The following is a 14,788-nucleotide window of genomic DNA, read 5'->3' on the forward strand; positions in this document are numbered from 1 at the left end:
AAAAAAAAAAAAGACAAACGTGATCAAAACAGAACAAAACTCACCGAAGCATATAAAAAACAAAAATAAAACTAAAGTTGAACATTTTGCTAATTTAAAAATAAAGAAAATGCGGGACAGACATATTAGAAGCGAGAGTTTGGTCATATTAACTAACACAAATATGGCGTCTCCCATCTTTAAGTTTCTCTTCCATTACACGAGTAACTTCTATTCCTTCGTAGCAAAGTTTAACCCGGAAATGAAGTGATCCCTGTAGGAGCAATTATCTTGAAGATTAACATCGGCCACAGCACGAATGAGATCAATACCCAGAAATCATTCTAAGTCAGGTTTCATAATATGTTGCGATCACGGTTTATACAACGGAGAAAGTCTCGATATTCTTTCGCAAATGCGTCGTATATATTCTGCGCATTACGTACCAATAGATTGATAGAATAAAATGAGAGATTCGTTGATATACAGTGCTGCAAACTTAGTTTCTAAAATTGAGATTTTTTGTAAACTTTGTTTTTAAAATTGGGATTCGTTGACAGTGTTGAAAACTTAGTTTCTAAAATTTAGTTCGTTGATAGTGTTGAAAACATAGTTTTTTAAAATTGAGATTCTTTGTAAACTTAGTTTCTAAAATTGAGATTCTTTGCAAACTTAGTTTCTAAAATTGAGATTCTTTGCAAACTTAGTTTCTAAAATTGAGATTCGTTGACATACAGTGTTGAAAACAAAGTTTTTAAAATTGAGATTCTTTGTAAACTTAGTTTCTAAAATTTAGATTCTTTGTAAACTTTGTTTCTAAGATTGAGATTCTTTATAAACTTAGTTTCTAAAATTGAGATTCTTTGTAAACTGAGTTTCTAAAATTGAGATTCGTTGACAGTGTTGCAAACTTAGGTTCTAAAATTGAGATTCTCTATAAACTTAGTTTCTAAAGTTGAGATTATCTGTAAACTTAGTTTCTAAAATTGAGATTATCTGTAAACTTAGTTTCTAAAATTGAGATTATCTGTAAACTTAGTTTCTAAAATTGAGATTATCTGTAAACTTAGTTTCTAAAATTGAGATTCGTTGACATACAGTGTTGTAACCTTAGTTTCTAAAATTGAGATTCTTTGTAAACTTAGTTTCTAAAATTGAGATTCTTTGTAAACTTGGTTTCTAAAATTGAGATTCGTTGACATACAGTGCTGCTAACTCAGTTTCTAAAATTGAGATTCTTTGTAAACTTGGTTTCTAATATTGAGATTCTTTGTAAACTTGGTTTCTAATATTGAGATTCTTTGTAAACTTGGTTTCTAATATTGAGATTCTTTGTAAACTTGGTTTCTAAAATTGAGATTCGTTGACATACTATACAGTGCTGCAAACTCAGTTTCTAAAATTGAGATTCTTTGTAAACTTAGTTTCTAAAATTGAGATTCTTTGTAAACTTAGTTTCTAAAATTGAGATTCGTTGACCTACAGTGTTGTAAACTTAGTTTCTAAAATTGAGATTCTCTGTCAACTGAGTTTCTAAAATTGAGATTCGTTGACATACAGTGTTGCAAACTTAGTTTCTAAAATTGAGTTTCGTTGACAGTGTTGCAAACATAGTTTCTAAAATTGAGATTCTTTGTAAACTTAGTTTCTAAAATTGAGATTCGTTGACATACAGTGTTGTAAACTTAGTTTCTAAAATTGAGTTTCGTTGACAGTGTTGCAAACATAGTTTCTAAAATTGAGATTCTTTGTAAACTTAGTTTCTAAAATTGAGATTCGTTGACATACAGTGTTGTAAACTTAGTTTCTAAAATTGAGTTTCGTTGACAGTGTTGCAAACATAGTTTCTAAAATTGAGATTCTTTGTAAACTTAGTTTCTAAAATTGAGACTCGTTGACATACAGTGTTGTAAACTTAGTTTCTAAAATTGAGTTTCGTTGACAGTGTTGCAAACATAGTTTCTAAAATTGAGATTCTTTGTAAACTTAGTTTCTAAAATTGAGATTCGTTGACATACAGTGTTGTAAACTTAGTTTCTAAAATTGAGTTTCGTTGACAGTGTTGCAAACATAGTTTCTAAAATTGAGATTCTTTGTAAACTTAGTTTCTAAAATTGAGATTCGTTGACATACAGTGTTGCAAACTTAGAACTTTCTACGGTTGAGTACACTGATTGATTGATTGATTGATTTGGAATTCTCTGGCATCCTGACATCGGAGGTCATTGACGCGGATATTTTTTTTATGAATAAAGAATTAAAGTATTCTATTTAAAGCAATCAAAGCGAATATGTCCTTATAAAATCTAAATAGCTTTCAGAAGACCTGCTTCTAAAACCTAAAAATACCGCTGGCATATTACAACATATCCTGTCCAAGAATCTTGCCAAGGATGAACCTGGCATCCTCACCTCGAGCCTCAAACAAAATGGGAACACTGATGAATAGTTTTAGTGTTGTATAATCTATTCAAGAGTTTTCCTACTTAAGACATCAAAATAAATAATTCATTATTAGATATTGCAGTACATAATGGAAGTAAAAAAAGATAACCGTTGATACATGTAGAGTTATCATTCAAGTTTCGAAAAAGCTATTAAAAACATTGACATTTTAACAGAATTCATGTTATTTCAAATAAGTACAATAGGGAACACCACCTAGTATATGAATATGACAAATACTTTCCCACTACAATACTTAAGAATTTACTTTTTATTAACTATTTAAGGAATTTTCTATCATCGCGATATCTGGCGTGCTATTTCCCTAGAGTATTTGCATTGAATTATGTATAGTAGTAAGGCTGCTGTTAGTGGAGGCAACGCAATGGATTGATGTTAATTCCTTACTTAAAAGTTTAAAAATTTAATCTTGCCTAACATATAAATCATTATCGGAATTACCTCGTACATACTAAGCAAGTTTTCGTTCTTGTGCGTAGCTTAAGTTAGCAAAATACTAAATAAAACTAAAGAATTATATACTTTAAACGACTTTTATGAAGTGTATGGAATACTAGTTTAAATGCATATTGGAATAAAACAACCACGTTTAGGTAGCAGTGAAAGCCGTTTGATGGTAAAAAAAAATACGTAGATCTATTCAAATCCTGAACAGTTAATATTACAAATACGTGCCAGAGAAACTGCACTGTCATGTGCATTTATGATTTTGGGAAGTCATTGAGCTTCCAGGTGCAAGATGAGAACACCTATTAGTTGAACTATTTAGTAAACTTGAAAATGGTTGGACAACACGCCGGAAGGCGGCAAAAAGGTAGAAACTGCTTTGTTTTACCAGTTATTAGTAGTAGTAGTAGTAGTAGTAGTAGTAGTAGTAGTAGTAGTAGTAGTAGTAGTAGTAGTAGTAATTATTATTATTATTATTATTAGTAGTAGTAGTAGTAGCCAAGCTATAACCCTGGTTGGAAAAGCAAGATGGTATCAAGCCCAAGGGCTCCAATAGGGAAAAATAGCCCAGTGAGGAAAGGAAATAAGGAAATAAATAAATGATGAGAATAAATTAAATTCTAAAAACAGTAACAACGTCAAAACAGATGTCACATATAAACTATTAACAACTATAAAAAGACTCATGTCAGCCTGGTCAACAAAAACAAAATAGACCACCTTTGTGAGCTTGATATCGAATAAGACAAAAGCAATTAAATCCATAAATGTAAACAAAAACCAGAGAGAGAGAGAGAGAGAGAGAGAGAGAGAGAGAGAGAGAGAGAGAGAGAGAGAGAGAGAGAGAGAGAGAGAGAGAGAATTTTAATATATCGAAAAATACAAAAGGTTTTTGGTCAAGTGTATATACGATAAACTGGACGTGAAGTTCCTGTAGAGAGTAGGGTTCCCCAGCAGTATAGGATCAGGAATGCAGGCAGCACTTAAAGACAGACTTTAATAGTACCTGAAATTTTGTAACCCTAAACTACTGCTTCTTAAAACTACGAAAAAATAATTGGATCTTGTCAAGATTAGCGAACCCAACATTTCCATGTCAAGATCAAGGAACCCAATTTTCCACATGTAAAGAATAACGAACCCAATTTTCCTCGTGAAAAGAATAGCGAACCCAATTTTCCTCGTGTAAAGAATAGCGAACCCAATTTTCCTCGTGTAAAGAAGAGCGAACCCAATTAACCTCATTTCAAGAATAACGAATCCGCTGATGGTTGGGTTCGCTAATCTTGACATGAAATGTTCTGGACTCTGAAGGAAAAATAGAGATGGTAAATGAGGAAAAAACATTTTGGAAATATAAATGATAACTATATTGATGGAAGAAAAATATACTGTCTGTTGATGCCTGTCTGTGGGTCAACGAAGTGCAAAGAGTGGTTCACGGTTCTGAGCTGGCAGTTTTGATTAATAGTTATATTTCTATATTTCCATTCATCGCCGTGAATAGTTGTTACTTTTTCTATTATTGACCGAAGTGTCTCTTGGTCCTTGTGTTCCACTTTTTCCATATATCCCATTGCTGAAGATGTACTAGTAACAACTAATCTAAAAACCCAGACTTGACGCGTAGGTGATCGTCCTCGATGGTGTTTAGGTTTATGTGAAAAGCACGATTCATTAACTTGAACTATTATCCCAGGCCCACCAAGTTTTTTAGGATTAAGCTCTCATGTAAAGAATAATGAACCTAATTTTGCACATGTAAAGAATAGCAAACCCAATTAACCTCATGTCAAGAATAACGAACCCAGTGATGGTTGGGTTCGCTAATCTTGACAAGATCCAAATAATTAAATATTGAGTCGCACTTTGCTCGAATAGCCTGAGAATAATTTTTTTTTTTTCACATTTCTATACCTAACTGTGTATAGTACAATTGTCAAAAGGCAAATGCATTTAACTCTGTGCCTTCCTCCTCTTACGCGCAGTTGAATCGAAGTGCAAAATGCCGCATATCAAATACCAAACTCTGGAAAATATCTTTTACATTAACGGTATTGTTCGGCATTGATGTAAAGACTTTTTTTTTCATTCCGCGAGAGCTGTTAAGACTTACTCACACCAAGCTAAAATTTTCAAAAGGGATCAAATTATTCAAGGTGGTAACAAAATCTTTAACAAAACAGGGATTGTTTTTTTTTTTTTTTTTTTTTTTTAGTTTACTGGCAAACTTAGGGCCTTTATGCACGTACTAGTAACCTGGTTCCTAAATGCCTAAAATCTCTCTTAATCCTAGCTAACGCTGGAAGTAATATAGTTTGACATTAAAGTCCTCACTGTTGTTAGAGGACTAATGTAGAATGTTAGCTAAAAAATTCCTTGTCAAAACTGTCCGAATCAACTTAAAACTATCAGGAATCCATTTTAATTTTTAGAATTATTCACTTTACAGTAATCATGGCGAAGAGGTTGCATATATCCAAACGAGACGAAATTTCCTTTGATTTTTTCTTTTATTCGTATGAAATCATTGTTGATTCTTTCTGCAAAACTCAAAATGTGACCTGTGATTTATCTCGAATGAGAGATTTAGACAATTATCACAGCTCTTGGCATAATGCCATACTTTGAAATCCTATTCGCAGGTTCGTCAAAATTAATTAAAATTCCGTTAGTACACAAAAAAAAAAACGCAATATTAATCGGAAATTCTCCGTAAAAATATATTGTTCCGTATTTCAGTAAAATACAGGCGACCGTAATTTGGACCCAACTTTATCTTTTACGGGTTGGTGTCTAATATCACTCCCAGTCAATATACAAGTTTTTGAAACGGTAAATACTTGGCAACATTTATTCCAGGATTTTTACCGTTTTTTACGGCACTTTTTTAACAGTGAATGGATTATGATTCACAAAAAACGTACCAGCATGGCTGATGAGATGTTGGGAGGATGCAGAAAGGACAACCACTAATTATTTTTTAATGAGGCACATTTGCACAGACTTGCAGCGGTGCCCTTTTAGCTCGGAAAAGTTTCCTGCTCTCTGATTGGTTAGAATGATTTTATCCAACCAATCGGCGATCAGGAAACTATTCCAAGCTATAAGGTCACCCCTGTGAGTAGGTGCAAATCTGCCTCACTAAAAAGAACTGACTAGTTTTTGAAGCAATATTCGGGGGAACTTTTATCTTGAGCAACATTAACCATGACATGTTTTTTTTTACCTAGATTCCGAGCTTCGTTTACATGGGCCGTTCATGGTTGACTAATACCTACTAACTATCACTGTGATTATTCAAGAGTCAAGGAATATTTTCTTTTTGTTGCTCTGTATTAAGCCCAAACATCCTATAAAACTAAGTATTCGCGATATAAAGGTGTACAGGCTCTAAGCTCTGAAAATTACCAGTAATCTGTTGCTTATGAACTGAGGTTTCAATTGTAAAATATGGCGGGTCTTACAATTTCCAATTTGGTTTTGACAAACTATGTTCATGTGTCAAAAACTTTCGTTGATGAATTATAACCTTACATCTAATACTATAACACAGGAGAAACGGTGTCTTAAGACTTTAGGGCTAATTTAAGGTAACGACGACCAGAGATTGTTTATTCCCTCTGGAATCTAAACCAATGAAAATGCCAACTAAAATGTGTAGGCCATTTTGGGTTGGGGTGTGTGTAGATGGGCATTAAGTATACCAACTACCTTGAGGTGGGTGTAGATGGGCATTAAGTATACCAACTACCTTGGGGTGGGTGTAGATGGGCATTAAGTATACCAACTACCTTGGGGTGGGTGTAGATGGGCATTAAGTATACCAACTAAAGTCACGTAGGATGTGGCATTGTAGGATAGGTTATAGGGAAATTCATGCTGAATGCTTTGAAATGCATGAGATAAAATGTCTGAAGGTCCTATAGAGAGTAGGATTCCCCTACAGTATAAGACCAGATAATCAGCCGTCTAAGTATAATCATCGTTCACTATAACAGGTCGTGCATGCCTGAGGATCGTGACAAAGTATTCTGCAAAGCTATAGGTTAGGTTAAATTGTGGTCCAGAAATTCTCGTAGTTTTAGCAATCTCAATATTAAAATGACTTTTTTCTCAATATTGGGTGTACATCGTACTTTTGATTAACGAATAATAAATTCAAAACGTTTTTAATATAAACATGTCGAATTCGTCACCTCACGTCAAACTATAAGAAAAAAGAATTACACTGAAGTATTGTAGTCTTTTATAAGTTTGTATGGGACGCAAAATTAACAGTTTAAATTTTTCTAACATATACCAGCAATTACTAGGTAATTCTTTCGTTTCGACAGATGCTCGTATTTTTAATCATTCGGATTGAGATAATTCAATAAATAACCTAAATCATGCAATTTACCCCAACTAAAACTGTGATATAACCTAAGTTGAATTTTCGGTAATTCACAAATGTAGTCATCCGACTATAAAAATAGACAATAATGTATTTGATGCGTGAAAACTTGGGGTTATGTAACTTTAAAACCAAAAAACCTTCATGAAACCTTGGGCTTGTGTTACTTTAAATCACTAAGTCATGAAACCTTGGGCTTGTGTTACTTTAAAACAAAATACCTTCAAGAAACCTTAGCATATGTTACTTTAAAACAAATAACCTTCAAGAAACCTTGTGCTTGTGTTACTTAAAAAAAAGAAACCTTGTGCTTGTGTTACTTTAAAACATAAAAAGAACCTTCAAGAAACCTCGGGCTTGTGTTATTTCAAAAGATAGAAAAAATTCGTAAAACGTTGGGCTTGTGTTACTTTGAAACAAACCCTTCATGAAACCTTGGGCTTGTTTCTTTAAAACACAAAAATAACCTTCATGAAACCTTGGGCTTATGCTACTTTAAAACTTTAAAAAAAAATTCAAGAAACCTTGGGCTTGTGTTACATTAAAACAAAAAAAAAACTTCCCGAACCCTTTGGCTTGTGTCACTTTAAAACAAAAGAACCTTCATGAAACCTTGGGCTTGTTACATTAACACAAAAACCTTTATGAAACATTGGGCTTGTGTTACTTTAAAACAAAAACCATGAAACATTGGGCTTGTGTTACATTAAAACAAAAACCTTCATGACACATTGGGCTTGTGTTACATTAAAACAAAAACCTTCATGACACATTGGGCTTGTGTACTTTAAAACAAAAACCTTCATGAAACCTTGGGCTTGTGTTACTTTAAAACAAAAACCTTCATGAAACCTTGGGCTTGTGTTACTTTAAAACAAAAACCTAACTGAAAACTTGGGCTTGTGTTACTTTAAAACAAAAACCTTCCTGAAACCTTGGGGTTGTGTTACTTTAAAACAAAAACCTTCATGAAACCTTGGGCTTGTGTTACATTAAAACAAAAACCTTCACGAAACATTGGGCTTGTGTTACTTTAAAACAAAAACCTTCCTGAAACCTTGGGGTTGTGATACTTTAAAACAAAAACCTTCATGAAACCTTGGGCTTGTGTTACATTAAAACAAAAACCTTCACGAAACCTTGGGCTTGTGTTACTTTAAAACAAAAACCTTCCTGAAACCTTGGGGTTGTGTTACTTTAAAACAAAAACCTTCATGAAACCTTGGGCTTGTTACATTAACACAAAAACCTTTATGAAACATTGGGCTTGTGTTACTTTAAAACAAAAACCATGAAACATTGGGCTTGTGTTACATTAAAACAAAAACCTTCATGACACATTGGGCTTGTGTTACATTAAAACAAAAACCTTCATGACACATTGGGCTTGTGTACTTTAAAACAAAAACCTTCATGAAACCTTGGGCTTGTGTTACTTTAAAACAAAAACCTTCATGAAACCTTGGGCTTGTGTTACTTTAAAACAAAAACCTAACTGAAAACTTGGGCTTGTGTTACTTTAAAACAAAAACCTTCCTGAAACCTTGGGGTTGTGTTACTTTAAAACAAAAACCTTCATGAAACCTTGGGCTTGTGTTACATTAAAACAAAAACCTTCACGAAACATTGGGCTTGTGTTACTTTAAAACAAAAACCTTCCTGAAACCTTGGGGTTGTGATACTTTAAAACAAAAACCTTCACGAAACCTTGGGCTTGTGTTACATTAAAACAAAAACCTTCACGAAACATTGGGCTTGTGTTACTTTAAAACAAAAACCTTCCTGAAACCTTGGGGTTGTGTTACTTTAAAACAAAAACCTTCATGAAACCTTGGGCTTGTTACATTAACACAAAAACCTTTATGAAACATTGGGCTTGTGTTACTTTAAAACAAAAACCATGAAACATTGGGCTTGTGTTACATTAAAACAAAAACCTTCATGACACATTGGGCTTGTGTTACATTAAAACAAAAACCTTCATTACACATTGGGCTTGTGTACTTTAAAACAAAAACCTTCATGAAACCTTGGGCTTGTGTACTTTAAAACAAAAACCTTCATGAAACCTTGGGCTTGTGTACTTTAAAACAAAAACCTTCATGAAACCTTGGGCTTGTGTTACTTTAAAACAAAAACCTTCATGAAACCTTGGGCTTGTGTTACTTTAAAACAAAAACCTAACTGAAAACTTGGGCTTGTGTTACTTTAAAACAAAAACCTTCCTGAAACCTTGGGGTTGTGTTACTTTAAAACAAAAACCTTCACGAAACCTTGGGCTTGTGTTACATTAAAACAAAAACCTTCCTGAAACCTTGGGCTTGTGTTACTTTAAAACAAAAACCTTCCTGAAACCTTGGGCTTGTGTTACTTTAAAACAAAAACCTTCATGAAACCTTGGGCTTGTGTTACATTAAAACAAAAACCTTCATGAAACATTGGGCTTGTGTTACTTTAAAACAAAAACCTCCCTGAAACCTTGGGGTTGCGTTACATTAAAACAAAAACCTTCATGAAACATTGGGCGTGTGTTACTTTAAAACAAAAACCTTCATGAAACATTGGGCGTGTGTTACTTTAAAACAAAAACCTTCTTGAAACCTTGGGCTTGTGTTACTTTAAAACAAAAACCTTCGTGAAACCTTAGGCTTGTGTTACTTTAAAACAAAAACCTTCATGAAACCTTGGGCTTGTGTTACTTTAAAACAAAAACCTTCAACTGCATATTCAGCACTCAAGTGAAATAAGATTGTAACCCTAGCCCTTTGCGTGTGTCAAACGGCTACCTATTTTCATTTCGATTACATGCACATTAGATTAAGATAAGCAATCAAGGTAGGTTGAGGGTGTTCTAATAATTCCGGTACTTAAGGTTAAATTACTAGTGGATGGTCAAGGCCTCCAGCGTCATGCAACTTGCCAAGGTGTCTCCCTGCGTTTTACTCTTGATTCATACTTTTAGTTTGGTCACTTCTCACTATCATCCCCCACCCCTTGCCCTACCCAAAGTTCATGCTCCCATTTGTTACTCCCCATAACCGACCGACATGGATAACACATGAAAATGGTTGTTTATATCAACAATTATTTTTTTTAAATCAAACCCTTGATAAGTAATGCAAATTACATGGTATGCATATGTATTTGGCGAGAAACTCGACAATGTATTCAACAGCTTACCATTACCACCTAATCATGCCTTTTTTTCTTTTTTTTTTTTTCTCTTTTTTTCTTTTTCGTCCTACCATTATTTCAACTAAATAAATCGGACATTTTCATAACGTTCTGTACTGATTATTCAATTTGATGCTATAGTTCTATATATCTGGTAGGTAGGTCCTTTTATATCGACTGAACGCAGAAAAGTTGGAGAACAAACTTCTCAGTGAAGTATCACAGACAAATTAATAACGGATGTGAATCATATTTGCCAATTGGATCGTGCATGAGGAATCGTGGGAGGTGGGAACAATCAGGTAAATAGGGAATCCAAATTAAAAATGCAATAACTAGTCGGTATAAATTTCTGCAAGGAACTAATTTCACTCTTGGCTTGATTAATCTCATACTTATTAAAAACAAATAGTCTCATTAGGACTTGCGTTAGTATGGGTTTTGGTAAAAGCCATCCTGGATCCAAGTGGGACAAAGTGCCTACGTGGTCACATGCAACCTCTGAGAAAGATCTGCTAGCATTAGCAACTTCAGGCCGATAGAAATTAAATACCACATCTCGAAAAATTAAACTCAGGGAAGATTCGAGAATGTAACGCAACACCTAACTTTCTAGAACCGTCGATATTTCAGAGACAGTTCTCTGTCCATACACAAGTCTCTCATATCTCAACAGTAGACCTATTCAAATACCTTTAAAGCAGAAAGCTTTCACCATGAGAACACAATATACTTACGTTATGATATTTCACACTTCTCACTTTGTGAAGACACTGATCATTGCAAGTATTACTGACAAGCCACAGTTCAAAGTGTTGTTCACTCCCTGCCGGAAAAAGTCGAAACTGAAGACCCTCGCCGGTTTGTAGGATGTAAGGTTTGCCAAGCGGGGCAAACGACTTGGGTCTAAGAGTTGCAGACCACTTGTTAAGATGGCTATTGGTCGTTAATAATAAATTTACCTGTATAGTTTTTTTTTTTCTTTCTTTTTTTTTGCTATGAGTTGCTTGTTCTGAAATGGTGGGTCATTTGTCATGCATTTTAATGTGGTATTCCCCATTGTCTTCTTACATAAAACAGAATGTATGTTTTTCGGCACAAGGGTGGCTTTGAAGAATTACCAGTTAATTCAAAGTATAAAAATTGGTGATGCTGATGTTGGGATTGTGCCTGTTGTGAAAAATTTGGGTGTACTGATAGACTGTAATTTGTCAATGAAGGACCAAATTGTGAACACAGTGAAAGTGTGTAACTATCACCTGAGAAACATAGCATTTATTAGAAAATATTTAACAGAGGGCAGTACAAAAATTTTAGTGGTGAGTCATGTAATATCAAGGCTTGCTTATTGCAATTCTCTGTACTACAAATTGCCCAATACACTACTAAGGAAGCTTCAAAATGTGCAAAACCGGGCGGCTAGACTGATAAAAGGCATTAAATTTCGGGAGAGAATAACTCCTGCACTGATCGATCTACATTGGTTACCTGTTAAGGCTAGGATTGAATTTAAAATTTGCTTGTTGACTCACAAAGCACTTACAGGTGATAAGCCTAAATATCTTCGTGATTGCTTGATCCCCTACCCTGAAGCTACCAGCGCCACTGTAAGAGTTAGACATGCAGATGACCCACATAGACTATTCGAAATTAGTGTGAATCATGCAATAGGAGGAAGAACGTTCAGTTATGCTGCACCGAGACTCTTTAACGACCTTCCACTCGATGTCAAGAATAGCACAAATGTGGCTGCCTTCAAGAAAAACCTGAAGACTTATCTTTTTAGAAAGTGTTATAATAGTGACCTGAAAACTATTAAGCCTGAATACAAATGCTAGCGAAATAACTGATAACGATACAGAGCAAAATATTAACTGGAAAGGAATTATTTTTTCATACACCAAGGCCCGCCTGAACAGACCTTTAGTGTTTGATGGAGGGCGAGAAATAAACCTCTAAAAGTAAAAGTAAAAGTAAGTACTACTGTTTATGTTGAATGCTAATAGTGACAATGATAGTAGTCAGATTGTTCTTGTATAATGAGTGAATGAACTACATTATACTGATCCAGAATGAGTGACAGAAACCGAGTTTTTCCTAATAAAAGGACTTAATACACCAACAACGATAAAAAAACATCACTTTGGATGCAACAGCATTTTAATACCCATTAATATTTTGCATATAAACCATAAATGTGATATTCACCTGACTAGACAGGGAGAAAAGGTAACTCTTATTATTATTATTATTATTATTATTATTATTATTATTATTATTATTATCATTATTATTATTATTATTATTATTATATTTAAACAAAGTTCTTTGTCTTTTTTTTTCTTTAGGCTGTGCTGAGTAAGGTCAATGGGTTGCCAGCCCCTTTGGACTCTGCAACTAGCATGTATAACTATTTACCTTGTAAAACTTATATATATATATATATATATATATATATATATATATATATATATATATATATATATATATATATATATATATATATATATTAAAAAGCACGTAAAACATCCCTATCTCCAGTTTTCCAGATTCACTTCCTTCAAAACCTTAAATTTATTTGTGAAATTCAAGAATAAAGGAAAATGGTAAATTCATAACAATAGGCCTGCCTTGGTCACATAAATGGCACGGTGGATTGTATATGAATAAAACTGAGCTGCCAATTATAATTACATTTATCAAAAAAAAAAAAAAATTCTTAAATTCAGAATCATAAACAATACTATGCTCAATTTGTTTAATGAGGTACATTTGCACTGACTCGCAGCGGTGCTCTTTTAGCTCGGAAAAGTTTTCTACTATCCGATTGGTTAGAATTATCTTGTCCAACCAATCAGCGATCAGGAAACTTTTCCCAGCTAAAAGGGCACCCCTGAAAATCGGTGCAAAACTGCCTCACTAAAAAGAATTGACTATAGACTTCATACTTGAAGTATTGACAGGCAATTCCATGGCGTTGTTAACAAATTCTCCAACATGTAAATAGTTTTCCTACCATGCTAAGTTTAGCAAGGTTGTTGAGACAGTATCAAACGGGCTTCAAATATAAAACCCGTTAGCTATCAAGACGCCGGAATGGTACCACAAGGAGAGAGGTCTGTTAAGTTAGGTCTAGCGCTAATGATGTTATTCTGTGATGGCATCTCTATCAATAATAATAATAATAATAATAATAATAATAATAATAATAATAATAATAGTGGCTTGTAGCTTCCTCCTTTTCCAACTAGGTCTACTTTTGTAGCATGGCTAATAATAATAATAATAATAATAATAGTGGCTTGGAGCTTCCTCCTTTTCCAACTAGGTCTACTTTTGTAGCATGGCTAATAATAATAATAATAATAATAATAGTGGCTTGGAGCTTCCTCCTTTTCCAACTAGGTCTACGTTTGTAGCATGGCTAATAATAATAATAATAATAATAATAATAGTGGCTTGGAGCTTCCTCCTTTTCCAACTAGGTCTACTTTTGTAGCATGGCTAATAATAATAATAATAATAATAATAATAATAATAGTGGCTTGTAGCTTCCTCCTTTTCCAACTAGGTCTACTTTTGTAGCATGGCTAATAATAATAATAATAATAATAATAGTGGCTTGTAGCTTCCTCCTTTTCCAACTAGGTCTACTTTTGTAGCATGGCTAATAATAATAATAATAATAATAATAGTGGCTTGGAGCTTCCTCCTTTTCCAGCTAGGTCTACTTTTGTAGCATGTCTAATAATAATAATAATAGTGGCTTGTATCTTCTTCCTTTTCCAGCTAGGTCTACTTTTGTAGAATGTCTAATAATAATAATAATAATAATAATAATAATAATAATAGTGGCTTGTAGCTTCCTCCTTTTCCAACTAGGTCTACTTTTGTAGCATGTCTAATAATAATAATAATAATAATGATAATAATAATAATAATAATAATAATAATAATAATAATAGTGGCTTGTAGCTTCCTCCTTTTCAAACTAGGTCTACTTTTGTAGCATATCTAATAATAATAATAATAATAATAATAATAATGGCTTGTAGCTTCCTCCTTTTCCAACTTGATCTACGTTTGTAGCATGTCTAATAATAATAATAATAATAATAATAATAATAATAATGATAATGGGTTCATTTTTTCCACAATGGGAGAATATTATCCTTATGGATGAGAACAATGATGATGATACTACTTATGCTGTAAATAAGTTCTTGAAATGGTTCATTTCTTAGGGGAATGGACTTTTCACTTGTTATATAATTCAATTACTTTATACTATTAATGGTGTTATCAAATTTTCCCCTTTGAATGTTC

General features: G+C 33.4%; 1 long non-coding RNA gene across 3 annotated transcripts in view; it reads right to left on the reverse strand.

The window, feature by feature from the left end:
- LOC137634182 (uncharacterized) overlaps window positions 1–11,327 on the reverse strand; it is an 81,829-nt gene extending 70,502 nt beyond the window's left edge. For all 3 annotated transcript variants that reach the window (XR_011042485.1, XR_011042484.1, XR_011042483.1), the window contains exon 1: window positions 11,200–11,327. This is a non-coding gene — a long non-coding RNA (uncharacterized lncRNA). The remainder of the gene's footprint in view (window positions 1–11,199) is intronic.
- Window positions 11,328–14,788: the final 3,461 nt, after the last annotated feature.

The sequence above is a fragment of the Palaemon carinicauda genome, chromosome 44 (assembly GCF_036898095.1).
Source record: "Palaemon carinicauda isolate YSFRI2023 chromosome 44, ASM3689809v2, whole genome shotgun sequence".
Lineage (NCBI taxonomy): Eukaryota > Metazoa > Arthropoda > Malacostraca > Decapoda > Palaemonidae > Palaemon > Palaemon carinicauda.